The sequence below is a fragment of the Arachis hypogaea genome, chromosome 2 (assembly GCF_003086295.3).
Source record: "Arachis hypogaea cultivar Tifrunner chromosome 2, arahy.Tifrunner.gnm2.J5K5, whole genome shotgun sequence".
NCBI lineage: Eukaryota > Viridiplantae > Streptophyta > Magnoliopsida > Fabales > Fabaceae > Arachis > Arachis hypogaea.
Window position 1 is genome coordinate 50,760,871 of NC_092037.1, and position 19,878 is coordinate 50,780,748.

Genomic DNA, 19,878 nt, shown 5'->3' on the forward strand with positions numbered 1-19,878 from the left:
GTTGATCCTGAAGTCTACAGACTCATGCTTTTCCCTTTTGCTGTAAGAGACAGAGCTAGAATATGGTTGGATTCACAACCTAAGGATAGCCTGGACTCCTGGGATAAGCTGGTCACTACCTTCTTGGATAAATTCTTTCCTCCTCAAAAGCTGAGCAAGCTGAGAGTGGATGTTCAAACCTTCAAGCAAAAAGATGGTGAATCCCTCTAGGAAGCGTGGGAAAGATATAAGCAGTTGACCAAAAGATGTCCAACATGTTTTCAGAATGGACCCTATTAGATATATTCTATTATGGTCTCTCTGAATTTTCGAAAATGTCATTAGACCATTCTGCAGGTGGATCTATTCACCTGAAGAAAACGCCTGAAGAGGCTCAAGAACTCATTGACATGGTTGCAAACAACCAATTCATGTACACCTCTGAGAGGAATTCTGTGAATAATGGAATACCTCAGAAAAAAGAAGTTCTTGAAATTGATGCTCTGAATGCCATATTAGCTCAGAACAAAGTGTTGACTCAACAGGTCAACATGATCTCTCAAAATCTGAATGGGCTGCAACATGCATCCAACAACACTAGAGAGGCAGCTTCTGAAGAAGCTTATGATCCTGAGAACCCTGCCATGGCAGAGGTTAATTATATGGGTGAACCTTATGGAAACACCTATAATCCATCATGGAGAAATCATCCAAATTTCTCCTGGAAGGATCAACAAAAGCCTCAACAAGGCTTTAACAATGGTGGACGCAATAGGCTAAGCAATAGCAAGCCATATCCATCATCTTCTCAGCAACAGACAGAGAATTTTGAACAAAACACTTCTAATTTAGCCAATATTGTCTCTGATCTATCAAAGGCCACTTTCAGTTTCATGAATGAAACAAGATCCTCCATCAGAAATTTGGAGGCACAAGTGGGCCAGCTGAGTAAGAAAGTCATTGAAACTCCTCCCAGTATTCTCCCAAGCAATACAGAAGAAAATCCAAAAGGAGAGTGCAAGGCCATTGATGTGATCAATGTGGCCGAATGCACAAGGGAGGAGGAGGACGAAAATCCTAGTGAGGAAGACCTCCTGGGACGTCCTTCAAGCAAGAAGGAGTTTCCTATTAAGGATCCAAAGGAATCTGAGGCTCATACAGAGACCATAGAGATTCCATTAAATCTCCTTCTGCCATTCATGAGCTCTGAAGATTATTCTTCCTCTGAAGAGGATGAAGATGTGACTGGAGAGCAAGTTGCTCAATATTTAGGAGCTATCATGAAGCTGAATGCCAAGTTGTTTGGTAATGAGACTTGGGAAAGTGAACCTCCCTTGCTCATTAGTGAACTAGATACTTGGATTCAGAAAACTCTACCTCAAAAGAAACAAGATCCTGGCAAGTTCTTAATACCTTGTACCATTGGCACCATGAGTTTTGAAAAACTCTATGTGATCTGGGGTCAGGGATAAATCTTATGCCACTCTCTGTAATGGAGAAGCTGAGGATCATTGAGGTACAACCTGCCTTGTTCTCATTACAATTAGCAGACAAGTCAGTGAGACAAACTTATGGAATAGTAGAGGACGTGCTAGTAAAGGTTGAAGGCCTTTACATCCCTGCTGATTTCATAATCCTAGACACTAGGAAGGAAGAGGATGATTGCATCATCCTTGGAAGACCCTTCCTAGCTACAACAGGAGCTGTGATAGATGTCAACAGAGGTGAGTTAGTCCTTCAATTGAATGGGGACTACCTTGTGTTTAAGGCACATGGCCATCCCTCTGTGACAAAAGAGAGTAAGCATGAAGAGCTACTCTCAGTTCAGAGTCAAGAAGAGCCCACACAGTCAAACTCTAAGTTTGATGTTGTGAGGTCACAACCAAGCTCTAAGTTTGGTGTTCAGACCCCATATCCAAACTCTAAGTTTGGTGTTGGGACTACACACTAACATTGACCTGATCACCTTGTGGCTCCATGAGAGCCACTGTCAAGCTATTGACATTAAAGAAGCACTTGTTGAGAGGCAACCAAAGTTTATTTATCTAATTTTTATTATATTGTTATTTTGTGTTTTATTAGGTACATGATCATGAGGAGTCACGAAAAAATCAAAAAAATTAAAAACAGAGTCAAAAACAGAAGAAAAAAATTTTTCACCCTGGAGGACGCACGGGCTGGCGTTCAACGCCAGTAAGGTGCATCTGGCCGGCGTTCAACGCCAGAACAGAGCACCATTCTGGCGCTGAACGCCAGAAACAAGCAACATCCTGGCGCTGAACGCCAGGAATGTGCCCAGAGAGGAAAAACTGGTGCTGAACGCCAGTAACAAGCATGAAACTGGCGTTCAACGCCAGAAACATGCTTTACATGGGCGTTGAACACCCAGAACGTGCACCAATGGGCGTTTAAACGCCAGAATGGTGTGCCAAGGCAATTTACATGCCTATTTGGTGCAGGGATGGAATTCCTTGACACCTCAGGACCTGTGGACCCCACAGGATCATCTCAGAATCTGTGGACCTCACAGAATCCCCACCTACCTCGCCCTCTCTCTTTCCACTCATGGTCATTCCTTCTATTTTTCATTCACCACCTACATCTATCCACTCTTCCCCATACACCCCACCTACCTTTACAATTCAACTTCTCTTTCCCACCCAATCCCACCCATATAGCCGAATCCATCTCCCCTCACTCACCTCCATTTTCTTCTTCTTCTTCTTCCTCTCTTCTTTCTTCTCTTGCTCGAGGGCGAGCAATATTTTAAGTTTGGTGTGGTAAAAGCATAGCTTTTTTGCTTTTCCATTACCATTAATGGCACCTAAGGCCAGAGAAACCTCAAAGGGAAGACAAAAGCTTCCACCTCTGAGTCTTGGGAGATGGAAAGACTATAAGCCGTCATAGCTCAGTGGTAGAACATGTGGCTGCAAATCAAGAGATCCCTGAGATACCTCAGGGAATAAGTTATCCTCCACACAAATATTGGAAGCAACTAAGGGTAGAAACACCAAAATTACTAGGAATCATTCAACAGAAGCAAGGAAGAGACATAGAGGAGCTCAAAAAGCACCATTGGACCTTCAAGAAGGCGCCACCCTCACTCAGGTGGATTCATTCCTTGTTCTTTATTTCTTTCTGTTTTCGGTTTTTAATGTTGTGTTTATCTATGTTTTGTGTCTCTACTTCATGATCATTAGTATGTAACCATGCCTTAAAGCTATGAATAAAATCCATTAATCCTTCACCTCTCTTAAATGAAAAATGTTTTAATTCAAAAGAACAAGAAGTACATGAATTTCGAATTTATCCTTGAATTTAATTTAATTATATTGATGTGGTGGCAATACTTTTTGTTTTCTGAATGAATGCTTGAACAGTGCATATTTTTGATCTTGTTGTTTATGAGTGTTAAAATTGTTGGCTCTTGAAAGAATGATGAACAAAGAGAAATGTTATTGATGATCTGAAAAATCATGAAATTGATTCTTGAAGCAAGAAAAAGCAGTGAAAAAGGAAGCTTGCGAAAAAAAAAGGTGGCGAAAAAAATAGAAAGAAAAAGAAGGAGCAGTAGAAAAAGCCAATAGCCCTTAAAACCAAAAGGCAAGGGTAAAAAGGATCCAAGGCTTTGAGCATCAATGGATAGGAGGGCCCAAGGAAATAAAATCCAGGCCTAAGTGGCTAAATCAAGCTGTCCCTAACCATGTGCTTGTGTCATGAAGGTCCAAGTGAAAAGCTTGAGACTAAGTGGTTAAAGTCGTGATCCAAGGCAAAAGAGTGTGCTTAAGAGCTCTGGACACCACTAACTGGGGACTCTAGCAAAGCTGAGTCACAATCTGAAAAGGTTCACCCAGTTATGTGTCTGTGGCATTGATGTATCCAGTGGTAATACTGGAAAACAAAGTGCTTAGGGCCACGGCCAAGACTCATAAGTAGCTGTGTTCAAGAATCAACATGCTTAACTAGGAAAGTCAATAACACTATCCGAAATTCTGAGTTCCCAGAGACGCCAATCACTCTGAACTTCAAAGGAAAAAGTGAGATGCCAAAACTATTCAGAAGCAAAAAGCTACAAGTCCCGCTCATCTAATTAAATTAATATTCATTGATATTCTGGAATTTATAGTATATTCTCTTCTTTTATCCTATTTGATTTTCAGTTGCTTGGGGACAAGCAACAATTTAAGTTTGGTGTTGTGATGAGCGGATAATTTATACGCTTTTTGGCATTGTTTTTATATAGTTTTTAGTAAGTTTGAGCTACTTTTAGGGATGTTTTCATTAGTTTTATGTTAAATTCACATTTTTGGACTTTACTATGAGTTTGTATGTTTTTCTGTGATTTCAGGTAAATTCTGGCTGAAATTGAGGGACTTGAGCAAAACTCTGAAGAAGGCTGACAAAAGGATTGCTGATGCTGTTGGAATCTGACCTCCCTGCACTCGAAATGGATTTTCTGGAGCTACAGAACTCCAAATGGCGCGCTCTCAACGGCGTTGGAAAGTAGACATCCAGAGCTTTTCAGCAATATATAATAGTCCATACTTTATTCGGAGATTGACGACGTAACTTGGCGTTGAACGCCAAGTACATGCTGCTGTCTGGAGTTAAACGCCAGAAAAACGTCATGATCCGGAGTTGAATGCCCAAAACACGTCATAACTCGGAGTTCAACTCCAAGAGAAGCCTCAGCTCGTGGATTAATCAAGATCAGCCCAAGCATACACCAAGTAGGCCCTGGAAGTGGATTTATGCATCAATTACTTACTCATGTAAACCCTAGGAGCTAGTTTATTATAAATAGAACATTTATCTATTGTATTAGATATCTTTGATCACTTTAGGTCTTTGATCATTCGGTCTTGTGACCACATGGGGGGGCTGGCCATTCGGCCATGCCTGAACCCTTTGCTTGTGTATTTCCAACGGTGGAGTTTCTGCACACCATAGATTAAGGGTGTAGAGCTCTGCTGTACCTCAAGTATTAATGCAATTCTATTCTCTTTTATTCAAATCTCTCTTATTCTTATTCCAAGATATTCATTCGTACCCAAGAACATGATGAATGTGATGATAAGTAACCCTCATTATCATTCTCACTTATGAACGCACGTGATTGACAACCACTTCCGTTCTACATGCAACCGAGCTTGAATGTGTATCTCTTAGATTCCCCAACAGAATCTTCGTGGTATAAGCTAGATAGATGGCGGCATTTATGAGGATCCGGAAAGTCTCACCTTGTCTGTGGTATTCAGAGTAGGATCCTGGGAATCCGGAAGGTCTCACCTTGTCTGTGGTATTCCGAGTAGGATTCCGGTAATGAATGACTGTGACGTGCTTCAAACTTGCAAGTGCTGGGCGTTAGTGACAGACACAAAAGAATCAAGGGATTCTATTCCAGTAGGAGCGGGAACCAACCAGTGATTAGCCGTGCTGTGACAGAGCGCGTGAGCGTAGTTTTCACTGCGAGGATGGGATGTAGCCATCAACCATGGGTGATGCCTCCAGACGATTAGCCATGCGAGTGACAGCCGCATAGGATCATTTTCCCGAGAGGATTGAAAGTAGCCACCGTTGATGGTGAACCCCTATACACAGCTTGCCATGGAAAGGAGTAAGAAGGATTGGGTTGAAGCAGTAGGAGAGCAGACGTCCTTGAGCCATGCAGTATCTCCATCCGCTTATCTGAAATTCCCACCAATGAGTCTGCATAAGTATTCTATCTCTTTTATTATTTATTTTCTTATTTCTATTTTCGAAACCCATAAACCAATTTAATCTGCCTAACTGAGATTTACAAGGTGACCATAGCTTGCTTCATACCAACAATCTCTGTGGGATCGACCCTTACTCACGTAAGGTTTATTACTTGGACGACCCAGTACACTTGCTGGTTAGTTGAACGGAGTTGTGAGCTTCTCTAACAGTGCCTGAAACTCTTTTATCACAATTTCGTCCACCAAACCCTCACCGGGAGTGTTTGCACTCTAGCCGCTCGGTGTTTGGGGTTGATTCTCTCAATTCTCCCCTAATCATGCTTTCCAAAATTTGTTTTTCATCTAACAATCAACAATTATTTCATGCATGCATACAATTATCATGAGGTCTTTTCTTTAGGTTGTAATGGGGCTAGGGTTAAGGTAGGATGCATATTTGGTCAAGTGAGCTTGAAATTTGGATCTTTGATAAGCTTAAACTTCCCACCTAACCTATGACATCCTATACAATTTCAAAGCTAACCTAACTACCCATTTCTCACTTTTTCACATACTCATGCAATTTCTTTTCATTTCACAACACTTATGCACTTTATTGAGCTTCACTTTGTTTTGGGGCATTTTGTCCCCTTTTTATTTCTTTCTTTTTCTATATATTTTTTTCTTTTCCTTTTCCATATTATTTTTCTTCTCTTTTCTTTTGTTTTTCTCATTTTTTCTTTCTATATACAAAAACCTCAATGCATAAGGTTTTACATTTGATCAATACATGAGTATGTACCCAATTCCCAATAATTTCAATAAAAATACAAAACTACCCTTTTATTCACCCAATGTCCCAAGGTTCCCACACTTAAATGATACTCACACACACTAGCCTAAGCTAATCAAAGATCCAAATAAGGACATTTATTGTTTTTCGCTTCAAGGCTTGTAATGTGCTAAAATTAGGAACAAGTGGGTTAATCGTAGGCTCAAATTGGCTAACAAAGGAAGATAAAAGGTAAGGCCATTTGGGTAAGTGAGCTAAATGAATTGATGGCCTCAATCATATAAATGCATGAATACACAAGATAATGGACATAAAGAATCAAACAAATTAAAGATTACATTCATAGAAAGAGAATAATGCACACAAGAAGGAAAATAAGTGGTTATAGGATGTAACCACACCATTAGGCTCAAATCTCACTTGCTTGTGTTCTTAGCTCAAAAACCATGTTCCAAAATAAATTCTTTCAAGCAAGTTCCACAAAGTATTTCTTCAAATTGGTAGGGTGCCCTAAGACAGTTTCTTGGAAAGAAAATCATCACCCTAACCAAGTAGTCCTAATAAAAATATGTACAAATTCTAACTAACATGCAACCTATCATGCCATGCAATAACTAACTAACATTGGTGTTGAAAAAGAAAATTGTTACCCATGGAGATCGGTCGACGACCTCCCCACACTTGAAGATTGCACCGTCCTCGGTGCATGCAAAGAAGAGCAGGGTGGACGGGTTGCTACAATTGATGAGCTCCTCAAATGGTTGTGCGGATGACTTGTTTGTTGCCCCATTTAGAAACTTTCCTTTTCTTCCGTATTGGTGGCCAACCCAAAAGGAAAGAAAGAAAATTAAACCTATAACAAAGATATCAAGGCAATTAGAACATAGGCGGGGGCTAATGCCAAATAAAGGTATGGTTCTCTACTACATGGTAGCAAAGCATGTAAAAGGGAAAACAATATAAGCCACGGCATATCAACTAACACTTGATGCAAGAGTAAAGTTAAAGCATGAAAAACATATTGAGCATCAAGATCAAATAAGAATTGACACAAACAAGATTAGTGATAAGCATGAGGGCATTTGGTCCCATCCTAACTCAATGATGAAGAAGCACAAAAACAAAGGATAATGAGTGAGGAAGGACTAAAGCACTACCTTGTGTGTGGAACAAAACATTTCAATTAATGTTAAACAGTCACAAAGCACCAAGATAAAGCAAGAGAGTCTCAATAATTGAATATAAGACTTCAACACCATTATTGAAATGACTTAAAAAAAACGAAAACATGCTACAAAAACTAAATGAAAATGGGAAGAGTAGAAGTATGCTAATGTGACAAGCAAAAGAAAATGGAAGGGGAGAAAAAAACTCTTTTTTTTTACCGACGCGTGCGCGTCATGCACGTTTACGCGTCGATGGGTATATTGGTCGAAGGACGCGTACGCGCCAGGTGCGCGCACGCGTGCATCGAGTTAGGCCGGAGGCATAATGTCGGCCCAAGTCTGGCATAACTCTCGGGTAAAAGTACCGGGGGTGCAGATTGTGCAATCGACGCGTGCGCGCACAGTGTGCGTGCGCGTGCATTGCGAATTTAAGATGATGTGCGCGTACGCGCCAGGTGCGCGCACGCGTGCATAGACTTGTGCCTTAGGCCCAATGTTCGCACAGTCCAGGCCTAACTCTCGGGTTTTTGGCTGGGGTTGAATTTTTTTGCATCCACGCGTACGCGTACAGTGCGCGTCCGCGTGGATGGTCGAAAATGCTCAGGTGTGCGTCCGCGTCATGTGCGCGAACGCGTGGATGGTGTTCTGTTTTTCAAAATTTTTTTTTCCAAGTTCTTGCACCAATCCAAGCATTCCAAACCTCCAAACAGCTACCAAAACACCCTAAAACCTTATTTATCATATTATACTTCTAACTAAACTTAACAAACCAATAAAAACATGAAATCAAACTAATTCTTACCAATATTTACAAAAGAGAAAATGAAAAGATTTTTTACCATGGTGGGGTGCCTCCCACCTAGCACTTTTGTTTATTGTCCTTAAGTTGGACTTATGGGGAGCTCCTCTCAAGGTGGCTTGTGCTTGTATTCATCTTGGAACTCCCACCAATGCTTGGTTCTCCATTGTGCCCCAAGATTCTTTATGGATTGAGCCAAGTGTTGATGGAGTTCTTCACAAGCTTGGGGCTCCCAAAGTTGATCCTCTTCTTGTGATCCGGGATCCCACACTTTATTTTCACACCCGCCTTGAGGTTGATCATCATTATTAGTCCATCCAGGTGGTGAACAAGATGAATTCTCTATGAAGTGCCCAACAATCCTCCTAGACCCATCTATTTGAGCACTACTCCAACCTTTATATCTCATGTTTGATGCATCAACCATAATGAGCCTTGATTTGCAACGCCAACCACAAAACTTTTTCCGCTTACGCTTCATCCCACAAACTTCCCTAAGTTGGCCATCCGTTTCAAGCAAACCATATTCAAGTGGGATAATAAAACTAATAGAAATGAATTTCACCCACTCAAATGAAGGTGTAGATGGCAACCTAGGCAAAGATGCTTCCAAAGATCTTGACAAAGCGTAACCAACCCTCGTTCTTCTATTTCTAGGGACTTCCACCTCTTCACAAGATCTCTTAATCTCAATCCTTTGTTCAAAAATTTTATCTAAACCTTTTCCTTTACTCAAATCATAATAGGGAGGGTGAGAAAAATTTACCTCCTCAACGCTTTCAAATCCAACGGGAGAAGGTTCTTCATGCTCAAAGGATTCTTCACCACTAAGACTTGATGCTTGATCTTCATCACCAAGGGAACTCAATCCTTGCTCTATCCCATCCAAGTCTTCATATGGAGTATGCCATGGAAGGTGTGCACTTTCCTCCCTAGCATCAATTTCAATCATCTTGGAGGGGTTTTCTTCAAATCTATGTTCCCATGGAAGCTTCGCATCTCCTAAGTCTTCTACCACTTCTTCCTTGTCTTCAACAATTAAAGCTTCCTCCAATTGTTCCAATACAAAGCAACTTCCTTCATTTTCCACCGGAGTTTCCAATCTCTCCTTCATGCTATGCTCTTCTTGAGCCATGGGAGTTCCTTGAGTGTTCAAGCATTGGGAGGCTAATTGATTTGTTACCGCATCCAAGGCGGCCATGAAATTTTGCACATCCCTTTTCATCTCTTCTTGCCCTTGAACAAGAACACCAAGGGTTTCATCCATTAGAGGTTGGGGTGGGTGGAAGGGTTCCTCATTTTGGGGGAAGGGTTCATAGTAGGAAGGTGGTTCTTCTTGGTAGAGTTGTGGTGGTTCTATGTTTTCCATTCTTTCCACTTGTTGCACAACACACTCCATGGTTGCTTGAAATTGATCCAATGCTTCCTTGAGATGATCCCTTGACTCTTGTTCCGCTTGGATATCATGATAGGGATCATATGGGTCTTGGATCGATGGACATGAATATTCTTCCATGTGAGGTTGTGGTTGAAAGTAGTATTCATCTTGTGGTTGAAAATATTCATGTATTGGAGGTGGTTCATCTTGGTAATAATGTGGAGGGGGTGGCTCTTGAAAGGGTTGATATTGTGGTGGTTCCATATATGGCTCATATGGCTCAAAAGTTGGTTGGTGTGATGGATATGGATTAGGGTCGTATGAAGGTGGTTGGTAGGAAGAGGCTTGTGAGTATGGTTGAGAATTATGTTGAGGGTATGGATCATAGGCATATGGTGGTGGTTCTTGAAAGTCACAAGTAGATTCACCATAGCCATTGGATTGGTATGCATCATAGAATGGCTCTTCTTCATAGTGCATTGGTGGAGGTTGTTGCCAAGAAGATTGATCATATGCATATGGCTCCTCCCACCTTTGGTTATCCCATCCTTGATACACGTCTTCATTATAGTTCTCATCACCTACAACATAATTGTAACTACACTCATAGCCAAAGTGAGAATTCATGATAATAGGAGAGGGCAAAAACAAAAAATAGGAACAAATAAAGAGAACAAACTAAAAACTAACAAAGAAGCAAAAAGCAAACATATTCACAATATTCACATATATACAATAACCAATAACATAACACCATTGCAACTCCCCGGCAACGGCGCCATTTTGACGATTGGATTTTTGACGGTTTAGAATTTCACTAATGAAATCTCGTTGTAAAGTATAGTTTCTAAACCAAACAATAATCCTTTCATACAAAAAGTTGTTTGTCACTAAAACAAACCCCTAAAATTTATAAACCGAAGTATTTAAACCTCGGGTCGTTCTCCCTAGGAATTACAATAAAGTGTCTTGTTATTGGTTGTGAGTTATTTTGGGGTTTTGATATGAAATATGAAAGATAAATGGCGAAAAGTAAACTAATGGCTAAAAAGATCTTGGCAAGGGTTGGTGGTCAAGGATCTCTATCCTAATCACTAACCACAATATGAGAATTGGCAAGGATTAATCTCACTAAATCATCCTCTAACTAATAGTAAAGAAAAGTCAAATGAGCTATATCAATCCTAGTCCATAAGTCCTAACTCTCCACTAATTCAATTAGTGAGAACTAGAGTCAATGGCTCCCAATCATCAATCACTTGGACATTAGTAACTCAAGAGGTCCTAAGTTACCTTTTCAAGCCAAGAGTATAAAATTCTACTCTAAAATCCAACCAAGCATTTCATCAAACACTTGGAAGGCATAAAAGGAAAACATAGTAAATCAACAACAAGAACAAAACCTAACAACAATTATTGCAAGGAATTAATAACAACAAATTAAAAGGAACACAATTATTATGATTTACCTTGAATTGAATTGAAAGAGAAAGGAAGGAACAAAAGTAGATCTACACCAAAACACAAGAACAACATAAAGGAAATTACAACAAAAGAATAGAGGAAGAAGAATGTAACAACAAGGAATTGAAAGGTAGAAGTAGAAGAAGATGAATCTAAACCTAGATCTAAGAACTAAACCTAATCCTAATCCTAATTCTAGAGAGAAGTGAGAGCTTCTCTCTCTAGAAACTAATTCTAACTACTAAACTAAACTAATGGTAACTAACATGTGTTTCCCTCTTTACTCCTTGGGTTAAATAGCATCAGAATTGAGTTGGATTGGGCCCACAAGGCTTCTAAAATCGCTGGCCACGTTTTGCTTCAAGTGGACTAGGTGGCAGCAACGGCACGCGCGCGTACTATGCGCGTGCGCGCCACCATACTTGTAGCAACTATGGCAAATCTTATATCGTTTTGAAGCCCCGGATGTTAGCTTTCTAACCCAACTGGAACCGCATCATTTGGACCTCTATAGCTCAAGTTATGGTCGTTTAAGTGCGAAGAGGTCGGCTTGACAGCTTTCCGGTTCTTTCATTTCTTCATGAGTTCTCCAACTTTTCATGCTTCTTTCTTCATTCCCTTGATCCCATCTTTGCCTCCTAAGCCTTAAATCACTTAACAAACATATCAAGGCATCTAATGGAATCAAGGTGAATTAGATTTAGCTATTTTAAGTCCTAAAAAGCATGTTTTCACTCTTAAGCACAATTAAAGGAGAATATACAAAACCATGCTATTTCATTGAATAAATGTGGGTAAAAGGTCATAAAATCCCTTAAAATCAATACAAGATAAACCGTCAAATTGGGGTTTGTCAATGATATCAACCACAAGAATGGAGTGGGTCATCGAGGAGAGAACGAAGAAGAGAATGGGATTTTGGGTTTTCAAGGAGAAAGAGGAAGGGACGGGTTGAAGTGAAACGCACGGGCAAGGGGAGAAGATTAGAAGGCAGAATGTAATGTAACGTGTTTGCAATACCCCCGATCCTTCTTTTTTTATTCTGGTTAATTGAGAGAATAACGCGTGGCTTAATGAGCCACAGCTATTATACAAGTAATAGATACCCAATCATTAAGAAACTTGAAATTAAGTGTAACCCAGAGACAATATTATTAAGCTTCAAGTTGAGTAGTGGAGAATGGAGATAGAGAAAAAGGAAGAGAGACTAATTTCTTTGTCCACCATTGAACACATACCATACATAATGTCATTCAAATCCATGGAGCAGTAGTAACTAGCACTAACATTGTGATGAAAGAAAAATGCAACTTTGCAATAATGATTTCCCATTCAATAAGGATTTTAGTCCGTCAGTAATAACCTCTAAAAATGTTTCATATATATAAATATGCAAAAATACACTAATATTTAAAACCTGCAAGAGATATCATATAAAACACAAAACATAAAATTAAACCTTAGAATTGTTATGAAACTTGAAAAATTGAACCAAAACAAAATAATTTAGTGGCAACCAGTAGTAACTTACACACACTATCACTGGATATGATCCATATCAAGAAAAAATAATATTTGCCCTCTGTATTTAAGCAAGTCATAAGGATCAAGTTGAACAGATATATGGTGCATAACCAAACCCGATTCTTGCATCACACCATGAAACATCAGGTTAAGTTGCAGGAGACTTAATATGAAAAGCATAAACAATTATTCTAGTTACCCAGCATATATCTTGTTCATGCATAAACAAATTATGGAGTATAAATAGATCGATTGCTTGACCCTACCACCAGCCTAAAGGAAAATTAATTGCAGGTTACATGATGAGCGGATAATTTATACGCTTTTTGGCATTGTTTTTAGTATGTTTTTAGTATATTTTAGTTAGTTTTTAGTATATTTTTATTAGTTTTTAGTTAAAATTCACTTTTCTGGACTTTACTATGAGTTTGTGTGTTTTTCTGTGATTTCAGGTATTTTCTGGCTGAAATTGAGGGTCCTGAGCAAAAATCTGATTCAGAGACTGAAAAGGAATGCAAATGCTGTTGGATTCTGACCTCCCTGCACTCGAAGTGGATTTTCTAGAGCTACAAAAGCCCAATTGGCGCGCTCTCAACGGCGTTCGAAATTAGACATCTTGGGCTTTCCAGCAATGTATAATAGTCCATACTTTGCCCGAGATTTGATGGCCCAAACCGGCGTGGCAAATCAGCCTCAAAATTTCCAGCGTTTAACGTTGGAACTGGCATAAAACTTGGGGTTAAACGCCCAAACTGGCATGAAAGCTGGCGTTTAACTCCAGAAAAAGTCTCTACACATGAAAGCTTCAATGCTCAGCCCAAGCACACACTAAGTGGACCCAGAAGTGGATTTTTATGTCATTTACTCATTTCTGTATACCCTAGGTTACTAGTTCACTATTAATAGGATCTTTTGACATTGTATCTGTACCTCATGACACTTTACACGTTTCTTTGTGTACTTCCCACGGCATGAGTCTCTAAACCCCATGGTTGGGGGTGAGGAGCTCTGCTGTGTCTTGATGGATTAATGCAATTACTACTATTTTTCATTCAATCATGCTTGCTTCCATTCTAAGATATCACTTGTTCTTAAACCGGATGAATGTGATGATCCGTGACACTCATCATCATTCTCAACTATAAACATGTGCTTGACAACCACCTCCGTTCTACCTTAGATTGAGTAGATATCTCTTGGATTCCTTAATCAGAATCTTCGTGGTATAAGCTAGAACTGATGGCGGCATTCAAGAGAATCCGGAAGGTCTAAACCTTGTCTGTGGTATTCTGAGTAGGATTCAATGATTGAATGACTGTGATGAGCTTCAAACTCCTGAGGGCGGGGTGTTAGTGACAGACGCAAAAGAATCACTGGATTCTATTCCGGCCTGATTGAGAACCGACAGATAGATAGCCGTGCCGTGACAGGGTGCGTTGAACATTTCCACTGAGAGGATGGGAGGTAGCCACTGACAACGGTGAAACCCTTGCATACAGCTTGCCATGGAAGGAGCCTTGCATGCTTGAAGAAGAAGACAGTAGGAAAGCAGAGATTCAGAAGATGGAGCATCTCCAAAACCTCAACCTGTTCCCCATTACTGCAAAACAAGTACTTATTTCATGTTCTTTTATTTTTCACAATCAACCCTGATAATTATTGATATCCTGACTAAGATTTACAAGATAACCATAGCTTGCTTCAAGCCGACAATCTCCGTGGGATCGACCCTTACTCACGTAAGGTATTACTTGGACGATCCAGTGCACTTGCTGGTTAGTTGTGCGGGGTTGCAAAAGTGTGATTGCAATTTCGTGCACCATTACATTAACACAAATATCCATATAAATTATAGGAAGTCAAGTAATAAATAGTATAGTGTCAGTAAATAAAAGTATGTCTGTGGATTATATGTCATAGATTATAGAACTAGCTATAGAAAGAGAATGGTCTCCAGAAAGCTGAGTACCCTTATATATTTTTAATACCACAGTAGAAGGAATAAAAAAGAATGTAACAGTAAATTTGCAATAGAAAGTTACAAATTCTGGACGACATAAAGAGATTAATTCAATACAAAAGGGACAAAAGAAAGTAATTGTACTGGATGTCATCAATACGGGTTGTGAGATGGATCTAGGACTTGTAGGTCAAAATGGTGGCTGAATCGTCTGACTGGAGTAATGAGGAGTGGTACTTGCAAAGACACTTCGACACTCAAGTCAGAATGGATCTGAGAGGTATAAGGTTTGTAGAATGAATGGCGTACATAAGGGGGCATGGGGCTCCCCTTTATATAGGTGGTGGCAATTATCTTATCTTATCTTATTTGGCCAAGATAAGGGAAGTGTTTGAATTTGAATGTTGGTTAGAAGGTCTAGTAGGCCGGTTTCAGGCATTCTAGAAGAGGGAAGCGGGCCGAACCTAGATATTTGGGTTCGGAGGCTGTTCCGAGTGTGAGATCCAAACATCGGGTTCGTAACAGTAATAAAATTAGAAAGAAGCGAATCCAAAAACCAAAAGACGGGAAAGAATTATAACGAAATTAAAAGAATAGAAGGAATGAATGGAGGAATCACGATATACCATGAACAAAAAAAAGTAGAAACAAAATAAAAAAAAGAATCCAGCTACTTTAACATTTGAAACTTGAAGCCAACTACTTGAAAAACTTAATGTATTCCTCTTTTAGAACAATTTTCTTTGAAAAAGAAAGATAACCATTTGTACCTTTTTTTTTACAATTAAGATCCAACATAAGTCTCTCTTTTTCAATAATTCTAACAAGATCTTTTAGTCTTTTGAGATCTATTTGACCATTGTTGAACACATACTATAAAGAGAAAAATCAATTAAACATAGTATTGGCTAAATTATTTCCATTGAAAAATAACACATAAGTGGCATTCTTGAATAACATAATTAGTTGAGAGAGTTAATAAAAATTCCTACTCAATGGACTCGAAGAAATGGCAAAGAGGAATAATTTACGGAGGTGACAATGACATGGCTTTCTCTTTTCTTGATGTAACTCAAACAATTGTCCGAATTTATTCCTCCTCCTACTTGCAAACTGCCTAAATTTTACCAGTCCTTCACATTTAAGTTCAGTAGAGGCAAAATTTGTGTAAGTTTTAAACATATCATCAACCATAAAGCACAAAAAAATGCTGACATAACTTGTATATTTCTAAGACTCATGTTTAATAATATCATATTCAATAACAATTAAGAATACAAAATTTTAGTAAATATGTTCCTTTAGACTGCGTTTATTTTTGTGGATAGGACACAGAGAGATGGACAGTAAATATCTAAAAAGTATTTGGATAGAGAGACATGGACACTGGACACAGTGTCTCCAGGACAGTTTTCTTTATTTTTGTGTCCACTTTTAATCGAAGGACAATAATGGACACATAATTTGAGAGAGTGGACACAGATTTTCAATGAAAATTCTTCTCTGTATTATCGTTCTCAGGAGGTACTCAGAGAGTACAAAGAGGTAACATCTTCTCCATGCTCTTTCTCTATCTCTATGTTCTTCTTCTTTCATTGTGTTCTTCTTTCAATTTGGGTAAAAATATCAAATCAAGCCCCTATTGAATCTCTCAATTTACACAATAAAAAAATTTAGAAGCAGAAAAAGAAAAAATTAAAAAAATACGAAAATGAATTGTACCCAGATAGTTTTGAATGTTGACTTGGATAAGAGAGATTGAATTAGCGGAAGCAAAGTTTAGCAGGTATAGCAAGCATCATTCCTCCACCGTCCTTCAGCAACTGAGGAAGGGTTAGGTGTAAAACCTGTGAAATTAATAAATAATTAGCTAATAAATTAATTATTTATTTAAAAAATTAGAAAATTAAATTTTTTAGTTTAAAGAAGTAGAACTAATTAAAATATGAATTTTGATACTAATTTTAAAAATGTTGGCCCAAAATTGAACGAATGGGTCGAACCAGGCCCCAAACCAGCTTATATACACTTAACTCCAGCCCTTCTTCCCTATTACTTCACTGGAAGCACGCTGAAAAGAAGAGTAACGCCGAAAATCCCTAACCCTCATCACAAAAATTTAATCATCCATAACTTTCAATCCGAAACTCCGATTGACGAGCCGTCAGTGGCCATGCATTTGTCTCAGAATTTTCTACAAAACTCACTGAACAATTTGGTAAGAATTTAGAAAATTTTCACTCATCCACTCTCCCCCTAATTTCGAAAATTTGAAGTTTTAATTTGAGAGATAATGTGATTTTAGTGTTTTGGGTCAAATTAGCTTTGTGTGCTTGTTGGGTCTCATCCGAAATTTCTGTCGGTAAGGTGAGAAATCACTAACTCTTATGAATCATTAATGACTATGAATACTATTTTAATTTTTGTTATATTTAGATGGAATTAGAGTGAGATATATGTTTTGGAGATAAATTTGGTGATATCGGTGACTAGAAAGTGAACCGTGGAGGTTGGATTTTTGTTTGGTGAGGATTTGGAGCTTTGGAAACTTGAGAAATAGAGATATTTGAAGCGTTCCATGTATAGAGAGGAATCGCAAGGTAGGGTTTTGGTTTCTCATAGATAATATATAATATTTCCTAAAAATGTAGGCTAGACAACTATATGATAGGTTGAAATCTGTAAGTATGTTGATATTAGCAACCTTGATAGAAATATGTAATTATGTTGAGAATGAATTAATGAATAATGATATTGTGGATTTTTTATGTTGATGTTTGATGATGATAATGAATTATGATGAATTATGTTGTATAATTTTGGGTGTTTGGGGTGGAAGTCAATATATTTGAGAAAATGATGTGAAGGAAAGGAGATGGATAGTTGAAATCTTGATTTATACATATGGAGTGTGGTTTTGAAGAGTGTAAACTAGTTTTGAAATTAAAGTCGGTGAAAATAGAGGTTTGTGACTTTTTTGGAAAAAACTTGATTTTTAACCGAACTTCGACAGACCATAACTTGGCTTCTGGATCCTCAATTTCTATCAAACTTATTTCAAACAAAAATTAGGTCCATGAATTTTACGCCATTTGAAGAACGGATAGAAAATGTTTTCTAACAAAAAATTTGTGCGCGTCGAAAGTTTGGTATGTGAAAGTGTTTTTGCAGGTTGTAACAGCTTTTTGAGAAATCATAGGGACCGCATACGCAGACACAAGGCTATGTATGCGGGAATTCACTTCTATCTATGGGACTCGCATACGCAGATAGGGATCACGTACGTGAGATTGTGAATTACACCCCTGCGTATGCAAGATATGGCGTGGGTACATAGTCATTCACCTCTGTCCAGCGTACTCACGTACGCGAGACCCCTGTGATGAGCGGATATTTTATACACTTTTTGGGGGTAATTTCATGTAGTTTTTAGTATGTTTTAGTTAGCTTTTAGTATAGTTTTATTATTTTTTAGGAAAAATTCATATTTCTGGACTTTACTATGAGTTTGTGTGTTTTTCTGTGATTTCAAGTATTTTCCGGTTGAAATTGAGGGAGCTGAGCAAAAATCTGATTCAGGCTGAAAAAGGACTGCTGATGCTGTTGGATTTTGACCTCCCTGCACTCGGAATGGATTTTTTGGAGCTACAGGAGTCCAATTGGCGCACTCTCAATTGGGTTAAAAAGTAGACATCTACGGCTTTCTAGTAATATATAATAGTCCATACTTTGCTCGAAGATAAATGACGTAAACTGGCGTTTAACGCTAGTTCCATATTGCATTCTGGTGTTGAACACCAGAAACAGGTTGCAAGTTGGAGTTAAATGCCAGAAATAGATTACAACCTGACGTTTAACTCCAGAAACAGCCCAGGCATGTGAGAAGCTCAAGTCTCAGCCCCAGCACACACCAAGTAGGACCCAAAAGTAGATTTCTGCACTATCTATCTTAGTTTACTCATTTTTCTGTAAACCTAGGTTACTAGTTTAGTATTTAAACAACTTTTAGAGACTTATTTTGTATCTCATGACATTTTAGATCTGAACTATGTACTTTTTGACGGCATGAGTCTCTAAACTCCATTGTTGGGGGTGAGGATTTCTGCAGCGTCTCGATGAATTAATGCAATTATTTCTGTTCTCTATTCACATGCTTGTTTTAACTTTAATATGATATTTTCCCTCCAAAATTTTCGAAAACAAGGAGCATTAGATTTAAAAATTTTAAGTCTTGTGTCTTTTGTGTGTTTCTCTCTTTCATAATAAAATTCAAAAATAAAAAAATATATTTTCTAACTATTTTTAAGCAAATATTTCAAAATTTTTCATAAAAATTGAGATTTCAATTTCAATATTTTTCAAAATCTTATCCTTTTAAAATTTTTTTAAAAAAATCACATCTTTTTCAAAAATATCCTAACCACTTTCTCTCTCCTCACTTTTTCAAAATCTTCATAAAATATTTTCAAATTTTTTATTTTTATTCTTTTTATTTTAGTTTTTATTTTATTTCCTTTTATTATTTCGAAAATTACTTTTCTTATATAATAAATAAATAAAATAAATCCACATCATCTCCCTTTCTCCATCATGGACCTAAGTGGAAATGAACAGTCCAGAAGGACTCTGGGGTCATATGCTAACCCCACTACTGCTTCATATGGGAGTAGTATCTGTATACCTTCCATCGGAGTCAGTAGTTTTGAGTTGAATCCTCAGCTCATTATCATGGTGCAGCAAAGTTGCCAGTATTTCGATCTTTCACAGGAAGAACCTACAGAGTTTTTGGCACAGTTTTTACAAATTGTTGACACAGTACATGATAAGGAAGTAGATCAGGATGTCTACAGATTATTACTGTTTCCATTTGCTGTAAAAGACCAAGCTAAGAGGTGGTTAAATAACCAACCTAAAGCTAGCATAAGGACATGGAAACAGCTGTCAGAAAAATTCCTGAATCAATATTTCCCTCCAAAACGGATGACACAGCTAAGGCTGAACATCCAAGGCTTTAAACAAGGAGATAATGAATTTCTTTATGATGCCTGGGAGAGATACAGAGAGATGCTAAGAAAATGCCCTTCTGAAATATTTTCAGAGTGGGTGCATGACGATT